Raw genomic sequence first — 10,254 nt, forward strand, 5'->3', positions numbered from 1 at the left:
TAGGCACAAAACGTGTACCTATCATGCACCAAAACTAACGCTATCTCCAAAGAGACCGAAGTGAGATTCTATATGGCACACGTCAGCTAGGAGTTCTATTGGGTGCATCTAAATATATTTTGAAGCATATGGTACGTTCGAGGCAATTCGTGCACCTATCTTGGATCAAGATTAGCACTATCTCCAAACAAAGCAAACTGAGCTTCCACCTGAGCCCCTTTACCCAGGAGTATCATCGGGTGCATCCAAAATGGTTTCTTAGCCTATGATGCATTAGGCGCAAACTGTGTACCTATCTTGCACCAAAACTAACTCTGTCTCTAAACAGACGAAAGCGAGATTCCATATGACACATGTCATCTAGGAGTTCTATTGGGGTGCGTCCAAATGGATTTCTTAGCATATGGTATGTTCCATGCAAACTGTGCACCTATCTTGCATCAAGATTAGCACTATCTCCAAACAGATCGAACTGACCTTCCACTTGAGCCTCTTCACCTAGGATTATCATCGGGTGCTTCGATAATGGTTTCTGAGCCATGGTGCATTATGCGCAAACCATGCACCAATCTTGCACCTAAACTAACACTGTCTCCAAACATAATGAAGCAAGATTCCATATGACACACATGATCTAGGAGTTCTATCGTGTGCGTCCAAATTGATTTCTGAGAATATAGTACGTTCCATGCAAACCGTACACCTATCTTTCATCAAGATTAGCACTATCTCCAAACAGACCGAACCGAGCTTCCACTTGAGCCTCTTCACCTAGGAGTAACATCGGGAACTTCCACAACGATTTCTGAGCCTATGGTGCACTGGGCACAAACCATGCAACTACCTTGCACCGAAACTAATACTATCTCCAACTGGACCGAAGCGAGATTCCATATGATACACTTCATCTAGTAGTTCCATCGGGTGCATCTACATTTCCATCGGGTGTGTCCAAATTGATTTCTGAGCATATGATATGTTCCATGCAAACCGTGCACCAAGGAGTAGCATCGCATGCGTCCAAAATAGTTTCTTAGGCTATGGTGCATTAGGCACAAAATGTGTACATATCATGCACCAAAACTAACACTATCTCCAAAGAGACCGAAGTGAGATTCTATATGACACACGTCATCTAGGAGTTCTATTGGGTGCTTCCAAATATATTTCTAAGCATATGGTACGTTTGATGCAGTTCGTGCACCTATCTTGCATCAAGATTAGCACTATCTCCAACAAAGCAAATTGAGCTTCCACCTGAGCCCCTTTACCCAGGAGTATCATCGGGTGCATCCAAAATGGTTTCTTAGCCAATGATGCATTAGGCGCAAACTGTGTACCTATCTTGCACCAAAACTAACTCTGTCTCCAAACAGACCAAAGCGAGATTCCATATGACACATGTCATCTATGAGTTCTATTGGGGTGCGTCCAAATGGATTTCTTAGCATATGGTATGTTCCATGCAAACCGTGCACCTATCTTGCATCAAGATTAGCAATATCTCCAAACAGATCGAACCGACCTTCCACTTGAGCCTCTTCACCTAGGATTATCATCGGGAGCTTCGATAATGGTTTCTGAGCCATGGTGCAATATGCGCAAACCATGCACCAATCTTGCACCTAAACTAACACTGTCTACAAACATAATGAAGCGAGATGCCATATGACACACATGATCTAGGAGTTCTATCGGGTGCGTCCAAATTGATTTCCGAGAATACAGTACGTTCCATGCAAACCGTACACCTATCTTTCATCAAGATTAGCACTATCTCCAAACAGACCGAACCGAGCTTTCACTTGAGCCTCTTCACCTAGGAGTACCATCGGGAACTTCCACAACGATTTCTGAGCCTATGGTACACTGGGCACAAACCATGAAACTATCTTGCACCGAAACTAATACTATCTCCAACTGGACGGAAGCGAGATTCCATATGATACACTTCATCTAGTAGTTCCAACGGGTGCATCTACAGTCCATCGGGTGTGTCCAAATTGATTTCTGAGCATATGGTATGTTCCATGCAAACCGTGCACCTATCTTGCATCAAGATTGGAACTATCTCCAAACAGATAGAACCAAGATTCCATATGAGCCTCTTCACCAAGGAGTATCATCGCGTGCGTCTAAAATAGTTTCTTAGCCTATGGTGCATAAGGCACAAAACGAGTACATATCATGCACCAAAACTAACACTATCTCCAAAGAGACTGAAGTGAGATTCTATATGACACACGTCATCTAGGAGTTCTATTGGGTGCTTCCAAATATATTTCTAAGCATATGGTACGTTCGATGCAATTCGTGCACCTATCTTGCATCAAGATTAGCACTATCTCCAAACAAAGCAAACTGAGCTTCCACCTGAGCCCCTTTACCTAGGAGTATCATCGGGTGCATCCAAAATGGTTTCTTAGCCTATGATGCATTAGGCGCAAACTGTGTACCTATCTTGCACCAAAACTAACTCTGTCTCCAAACAGACCTAAGCGAGATTCCATATGACACATGTCATCTAGGAGTTCTCTTGGGGTGCGTCCAAATGGATTTCTTAGCATATGGTATGTTCCATGCAAACCGTGCACCTATCTTGCATCAAGATTAGCACTATCTCCAAACAGATCGAACCGACCTTCCACTTGAGCCTTTTCACCTAGGATTATCATCGGGTGCTTCCATAATGGTTTCTGAGCCTATGGTGCATTATGCGCAAACCATGCACCAATCTTGCACCTAAACTAACACTGTCTCCAAACATATTGAAACGAGAATCCATATGACACACATGATCTAGGAGTTCTATCGGGTGCGTCCAAATTGATTTCTAAGAATATGGTACGTTCCATGCAAACCGTACACCTGTCTTGCATCAAGATTAGCACTATCTCCAAACAGACCGAACCGAGCTTTCACTTGTGCCTCTTCACCTAGGAGTACCATCGGGAACTTCCACAACGATTTTGGAGCCTATGGTGCACTGGGCACAAACCATGCAACTATCTTGCACCAAAACTAATACTATCTCCAACTGGACCGAAGCGAGATTCCATATGATACACTTCATCTAGTAGTTCCATCGGGTGCATCTACATTTCCATCGGGTGTGTCCAAATTGATTTCTGAGCATATGATATGTTCCATGCAAACCGTGCACCTAGGAGTACCATCGCGTGTGTCCAAAATAGTTTCTTACCCCATGGTGCATTAGGCACAAACCGTGTACCTATCTTGCACCAAAACTAACATTATCTCCAAAGAGACCGAAGTGAGATTCTATATGACACACGTCATCTAGGAGTTCTATTGGGTGCTTCCAAATATATTTCTAAGCATATGGTATGTTCCATGCAATTCATGCACCTATCTTGCATCAAGATTAGCACTATCTCCAATCAAAAGCAAACTGAGCTTCCACTTGAGCCCCTTTACCCAGGAGTATCATCGGGTGCATCCAAAATTGTTTCTTAGCCTATGATGCATTAGGCGCAAACTCTGTACCTATCTTGCACCAAAACTAACTGTCTCCAAACAGACCAAAGCGAGATTTCATATGACACATGTCATCTAGGAGTTCTATTGCGGTGCGTCCAAATGGATTTCTTAGCATATGGTATGTTCCATGCAAACCGGGCACCTATCTTGCATCAAGATTAGCACTATCTCCAAACAGATGGAACCGACCTTCCACTTGAGCCTCTTCACCTAGGATTATCATTGGGTGGTTCCATAATGGTTTCTGAGCCTATGGTGCATTATGCGCAAACCATGCACCAATCTTGCACCTAAACTAACACTGTCTCCAAACAGATTGAAGCGAGATTCCATATGACACACCTGATCTAGGAGTTCTATCGGGTGCGTCCAAATTGATTTCTTAGAATATGGTACGTTCCATGCAAACCGTACACCTATCTTTCATCAAGATTAGCACTATCTCCAAACAGACCAAACCAAGCTTTCAGTTGAGCCTCTTCACCTAGGAGTGATGAGGACATCAACACCAGCGATACATCCTCTCCGACACAACCAATAGCTGGTCCTCTTACTCGTGCTCGTGTTCGTCAACTTAATAATCAAGTGAGTTCCTTGATAAGCTCGTGTCCATCTTGTTTAGACAATGGAAACGCGTGCACTCTTGTTTTGATTAGGAACCAAGGAGAAGACCGAAAGGGAGAAGGACTCACGCTCGCTGGATTCGGACAGCAGCAAAGCGCCAACTTGTGACCATTACTACGGTTGCATACGGATTCAGATTCAGGCGCTTCAGGACTTGTTGGAAAGCTTATCAAGTCTACTTTCTTATGAATCAAGTCCCACATCAATACCTGTTCGGCAGCAGCGACAATGATCCAATTACCGTCGATAGGTCTTGCTGTCCAGGGTGCTGCGTCACCTCATTTTGGGCTGATGGCCCATGTATCAAGTTGGGTCCATTAGGGACGCGTCCTAGGGTTGGAGGACAACCCCAACACCTCTTTGGTCGTCAATCCATCTACTTATATCCCTCTAGAGTCACCATGGTCGTTGGGTTTTGTTTAGATTAAGTTTAGCCTTCGCTACTTGCTTGTAGGCACGCGTGCAGGATCAGCCGCCCCTCTCCTTGTCTTCGGAACCCCATTGTTGATTCAGATTCAGTTTGAAACCTTCAATTCATCTTGCAAATTCAGTGCTTGTTTCCTCGTTTTTGCTAGTTCTTCGATTGCTTGCAGGATGGGAGCCCTAGGGGCTGGTTGTCGCGCTCCACTAGATCGTGACGGCTATTGGACGTGGTGTATCGGTTGCTAAGGCGCGGTCTTGAGGGCTGTAGTCGGGCCGTGAACGTCATCTCCATCCACCAATCGAGTTATCCCCGTCTCTCATCAAAAGATCGGGCAAAAACCCTAGCGGGTTCGCATCAGTTGGTAATCAGAGCAAGGTTCTTCGGTGAGAGACTTCTAATCCTTTGCTGTTTTTAATTAATTTCCTATAGTCCAGAAAAGCCAAAAAAAATAGTAGATTAGTTTTTCCATAATCCTATTAAACCCTTGTGCCTTGGCTAGTACCATTTTAGTTAGGGCTTGTTGAATTTGCGTTGCTTCGGTTTGTGTCGAGTTGCTAGTCTTAGTGTCTAGTCCTTTAGTTTCGAGTTCTTGTCACCATCTATACACAGCCAAGTATTACCATATCTTCTCTCTATCGAATCTGTTGCGAAGTCCGAATTGAACTGTGGTCTTGGTCCGTATCGAGTAGAGTTCCAATCTGAGTTCCACCAACGTGATAAAAAAAGAAGGAAACCGAGTAGAACTCGGCAATAGGTGGAATCCGTTTTGTGGTTGGTTCTGAGTGGAAACCGAATAGAACTTGGAGTCCGCTTGTTAATATAGCCTGAACTCCGTCTATGTGAGTCCTTCTGTGATCCAAAAAGAAAGATAACTCCATACTTGTTCGGCCTTACTCTAGAGAGAGTGTGTGTGTGTGTAGCGAATTGCTCTTTTGTATTCTTCTGTTCATATAATCAGTTTTTGAGGTTGCCCAAAAAAAGAAAAAAAAGAAAAAAAGAAAAGAGAAAAGATTCAAAAAAGGGGCTGTTTTTCATATTGATTTTAGGTTTGTTCCACCTTGTTTTTGGGGGTGTGCTGTGGTTTTCCTTTGTGTCCAGGCTCGCGTCTCTAGCACGGTCTAGCCTAGGACCAGCACAGTACCATCATCGAACGCTTATTCAGCTCGCTTTTATAACTAACGTGGTGCTAGTTCGTTCCTTGTTTCAGCCCACCTATAGCTCCACATACTCTACAGCTTGACAGGTCTTGTGCTGCAGCACCGATACACTTCGTCCATTGTTGTACACTTGTTGGCAGACGACCCCTCCTGTCAAGCAAGGTAAGAATTGGTAAGAACTTGTGTTACAGGTTGAGTGTGAGCGACTTGCTGTAGCTACATCCTAGTAGTTGTAGGGCTTTTATTTCTTCACTTGCCTTTTTGTTGTCTTTGTCTTTGAACCATGCCAGGGGCAGATGATGGTAACGAAACACCACATACACCTCGCACTAAGGGCATCATACAATATTTTGAAAGGAAAGTGAAGCTGCACACAGAGGGACTTGATAACGACTTGCAGGTGACAAATGAAAAGCTGGGGCAGTTGGAGGCTACGCAGATTGCCACAAACAACAAGCTCACAAGTTTGGAGGAATCCGTTGCTAGTGTGGACAAAAGCCTTGCTGCTCTCCTAAGGCGATTTGATGATTATCAAGACACTCGTGATCGACGTCGCCTTCGTCACAACCGTAGAGGTATGGGTGGCAACCGCCGACGCGAGGTACACAATAATGATGATGCTTTCAGTAAGATTAAATTTAAGATACCTCCTTTTGATGGTAAATATGACCCTGATGCTTACATCACTTGGGAGATTGCTGTTGATCAAAAGTTTGCATGTCATGAATTTCCTGAGACTACACGTGTTAGGGCTGCTACTAGTGAGTTTACAGATTTTGCTTCTATTTGGTGGATAGAATATGGAAAGAAAAATCCTAATAACTTACCTAGAACTTGGGATGCGCTGAAAAGGGCCATGAGAGCTAGATTTGTGCCATCTTACTATGCGCGTGATATGATAAATAAGTTGCAGCAATTAAGACAAGGTGCTAAAAGTGTAGAAGAATATTATCAGGAATTACAAACGGGTATGTTGCGTTGTAACCTAGAGGAGGATGAGGAACCGGCTATGGCTAGATTTTTGGGTGGGTTAAATCAGGAAATTCAGGACATCCTCGCTTACAAAGAATACAATAATGTAACCCGTTTGTTTCATCTTGCTTGTAAAGCTGAAAGGGAAGTGCAGGGACGACGTGCTAGTGCAAGGAGTAATATTTTTGTAGGGAAGGCTAATTCATGGCAGCAACGCATGGCTTCAACTCCATCTACACGTATTTCTACTCCATCATCTAGTGACAAGACTCGAGCTGCCCCCACCAATTCAGTTGCGAAGACAATGCAAAAGCCTGCTGCGAGTACTTCATCCGTGGCATCGACGGGTAGGACAAGCAACATACAATGTCACCGGTGCAAGGGATATGGGCACATGATCCGTGACTGTCCAAACAAGCGAGTTATGATTGTCAGGGATGATGGTAAGTACTCATCTGCTAGTGATTTTGATGAGGATACGCTTGCACTGCTTGCAGGACCATGCAGGAAATGAAGATCAAATAGAAGAACATATTAATGCAGGTGAAGCGGACCACTATGAGAGCTTGATCGTGCAGCGAGTGCTTAGTGCACAAATGGAGATGGCGGAGCAAAATCAGCGACACATTTTATTCCAAACAAAGTGTGTCATCAAAGAGCGTTCTTGTCGCATGATCATTGATGGAGGTAGCTGCAACAACTTGGCAAGCAGCGATATGGTGCAGAAGCTTGCCCTCAACACCAAACCACACCCGCATCCCTACTACATCCAATGGCTGAACAACAGTGGTAAGGCAAAGGTAACTAGACTTGTGAGAATTAATTTTTCCATCGGATCCTACAAAGATATTGTCGAATGTGATGTTGTGCCTATGCAAGCTTGTAACATTCTGCTAGGTAGACCTTGGCAATTTGATAGAGATTCTATGCATCATGGTAGATCAAATCAGTATTCTTTTCTATACCATGATCTCAAAATTGTGTTGCATCCTATGTCCCCTGAAACTATTATGCAAACTAATGTTGCTAGAGCTACTAAAGCAAAGAGTGAGAGCAATAAAAATGATAAATCTGTAATTGGTAACAAAGATGAGATAAAACTGAAAGGACGTTGTATGATAGCTACCAAATCAGATATTAATGAGTTCAATGCATCCACTTCTGTTGCTTATGCTTTGATATGCAAGGATGCTTTGTGTCGGTGTTTTCCCCACGGGGGGTCACACCAACGAGTGAATTTGTATGCGTGCTTCCCTTTCCCAGATGGTGATGCAAGAAGACACCAAGATTTATCCTGGTTCGGGCAAGAGAAGGCCCTACGTCCAGCGAGGGAGGGGAGTTTGTATTATCTTGCACCTAAGTGCTTGTACAGGGGCGAATACAAGTGTGTATGAACTGGGATGGAGTATGGAGACTCCTCTACGTGTGGGTGTGGTGTTTTCGTGATGTGTGTTCATTCCCGGGTCTCCCCTTTTATAGCTCCAAGGAGAGACCTAGGGTACATGTATAGGCGACAGAGTAGGGGTCGATAGAGGCATGTTGCGCTGACCTACTTGAGGCCTCCGTACCGGCGTGGTCTCGAGCTGTCCCGTCCTAGTAGCTTGATGATGATTACGCGTGCCCTCATATCCCGCTCTGTACGCCGTCTTGGGCTGGTTTGTCCGTTGCACGCTTGTACGTCATGGCGGCTGATACGTCAGAGTGGTGGCAGTGCCGTCAGTCGACGCCCAACCCTTCCCTAGGAAGGAAACACATCCGGTCGATGGTCGGACGCCATGTAGCGCCTTGCTATCTAGACCATTGACTTTTGGCGTCTCGCGGGGGTCCTGACTAGACGTTCCATCCCGGCTTCCCGCGTCCTGACACGCTCCGGGTCATTTGGTGGGGAAGGCTGCAAAAAGAATGACGGGACGGGTGCCTGTTCCCCAGCACGCTTCCCGTGACTAGCGTGTTAGGTGGGAAAGCGACAGGCGCATTAAATGCCCGGGTTCTCGTGCGCGCGTCAGGCGGCGGGCGGTGTCCTTGCGCTCGACGCCTCCTGGTTCGCTCGAGCCCATTTCCGTATTCGACGGTAGTTGATGCTCGACCCCTGAGCGGTTCGCTCGACGCGTTTTCCGACTTCGAGGCTGCGGCCGTCGATGACCGTATGGCTGATTAGAACGTCGAGTTGAGGACTTCAATCTGTGTATAGGTAATCTCGTTATGTGCATCAGTTAGGATACCCCTTACTAATACCCTTGACAGTAGCCCCCGAGTCTCCATTTGAGCGCTGGCGCTCGAATGGAGGCTGTATTCCTTGGTCGGGTTTCCGTGGGGGCGTGCGAGCGACCCCACGGGGGTAGCCCCCAAACCCTTGGAGGAGTTGTTGACTCCTTCAAAGGTTATATTGCCTAATTCGCAGAAACGCTGTCGACACCAGTGGTGGAAGGTTCTGATTAGCTCGTTTTGTGCGGAGGTTTCGACGTACTCTTGATAGAGCGAGCGTCTTCCACCCCAAATTGAGTTCCTAGCGGGCAGTCCAAGTGAGAACCTGTGCCCCTTTCGAGGGGGTCAGCTGTAGCCCGGAGGCGTTCTCATAAAGCACGGTCGACGTGGTCGGGGATACTGATCTCGTTCGATAGAGTCCAGCGGCTCGATGCCTCCCGTCAGGGGGATTCCTCTCGACCGTCTCGACCCTACCTTGGACATCCCCAGCAAGTCTTCGAGGTGGGCCTCGATTTCCGACCACTCGCTGGGGATCCCTGACTCTGATGCTCGACATCGGCTGTCGAACCCTTTCGGCGGGTCAGCCTGCGACCTCTCGAGGCTTTCACGGGTACGCTCCTTGGCTTACAAGGGAAGGAAGAGGCCGTAGGTGGTTCGCCTTTTTGCCCGTTGGGCACGCCTTTTTAGGTGGGAGCCGTTACGACACTGTGTTGGCGTAGAATTCGAAGCGCCCCGCCTGTGAGGAGGAAAGGGACCGTTAGACGGCGCATTTATGGGGGGAGTTACCTCATTTATCGGATCTGCCCGTTGGTAGACCGCTGCCTATAAATACGCTGTGGCGTTGCCGCCGTTCTCCCTTCCACCTTCCGCCCTCTTGCCTTTGCTCTCTTGCCGTCTGAGTTCTCTTGCCATATTACGCGCGCACACCCCTTCGAGTAGTAGCGAATCCTTCATCCTTCCGGCCAAGATGCCTATGAGACTCGTCGCCACCGACGACTGGCGCCCGTCGTCGATGACGGAGCGTCGGTTGCTAGAGCTTGAGAGGGAGGGACTCCTGCGCCACCGCACCTCGCTGTCGTCGCCGGAGTGGATCGCGCCGCCAGCGGACCACCGGGAGCCCCAGCCGCCCGAGGGCTATGTGGTGTCGTTCGCCAAGTTCCACCGCCACGGCCTGGGCGCCCCTCCGAGCCGCTTCATGCGGGCACTCTGCCTCCATTACGGGGTGGAGGTCCAGCACTTCTCCCCAAACGCCATCACCATCGCGGCGGTCTTCGCCGCGGTGTGTGAGGGATATTTGGGGATGATGCCCCACTAGGAGCTGTGGCTCCACCTCTACTGGGGTGAGCTCTTCAACGCCCCCACTGGGACCAC

Source organism: Sorghum bicolor, unplaced genomic scaffold, assembly GCF_000003195.3.
Source record: "Sorghum bicolor cultivar BTx623 unplaced genomic scaffold, Sorghum_bicolor_NCBIv3 super_27, whole genome shotgun sequence".
NCBI lineage: Eukaryota > Viridiplantae > Streptophyta > Magnoliopsida > Poales > Poaceae > Sorghum > Sorghum bicolor.